Below are 664 nucleotides of genomic sequence, written 5' to 3'. Positions count from 1 at the left end.
TGCACAAAAATTATATATATATATATATATATATATATATATATATATATATATATATATATATATATATATATATATATATATATATATATATATATATATATATATATATATATATATATATATATATATATATATATATATATATATATATATATATATATATATATATATATATATATATATATATATATATATATATATATATATATATATATATATATATATATATATATATATATATATATACTGTATATACTGTATATATATATATATTGTATTACATTACAGTACAGGGGGGTATACATGAACTGTTTTTAGGTTTTTCATAAGAAGTTTTTTTCATTAACAGTCACACAGTGGAGGCAATTTCATGAAAGGTAGGATGACTTGGACTCAATTCCCTCGTGCAACTGAGGAACAAAATTTTATTATACCAAAGCTTAGTGTGTAGAGAGTTTAATATTTTTATAGTATAATATAAACAGAGAAGTGTCTAGATTTTGTCTAATTATGAGAAAAAGTTTGCAAGTCAAATTTCTCATTCTAAAAAGCCAGTATTTTACAAGGATCTGACTAACATAAGATGCATATGATCCTGTTGATGGTGATTTTCATATCAGTTTGATTTTGACATTGGGAACACCATATACTTGTTTGAATG

This window comes from Homarus americanus, unplaced genomic scaffold (genome assembly GCF_018991925.1).
Source record: "Homarus americanus isolate GMGI-L3 unplaced genomic scaffold, GMGI_Hamer_2.0 scaffold54443, whole genome shotgun sequence".
In the NCBI taxonomy this organism is placed as follows: Eukaryota; Metazoa; Arthropoda; class Malacostraca; order Decapoda; family Nephropidae; genus Homarus; species Homarus americanus.
The sequence above is the reverse complement of the archived record's forward strand: the minus strand, read 5'-3'. Positions refer to the sequence as shown.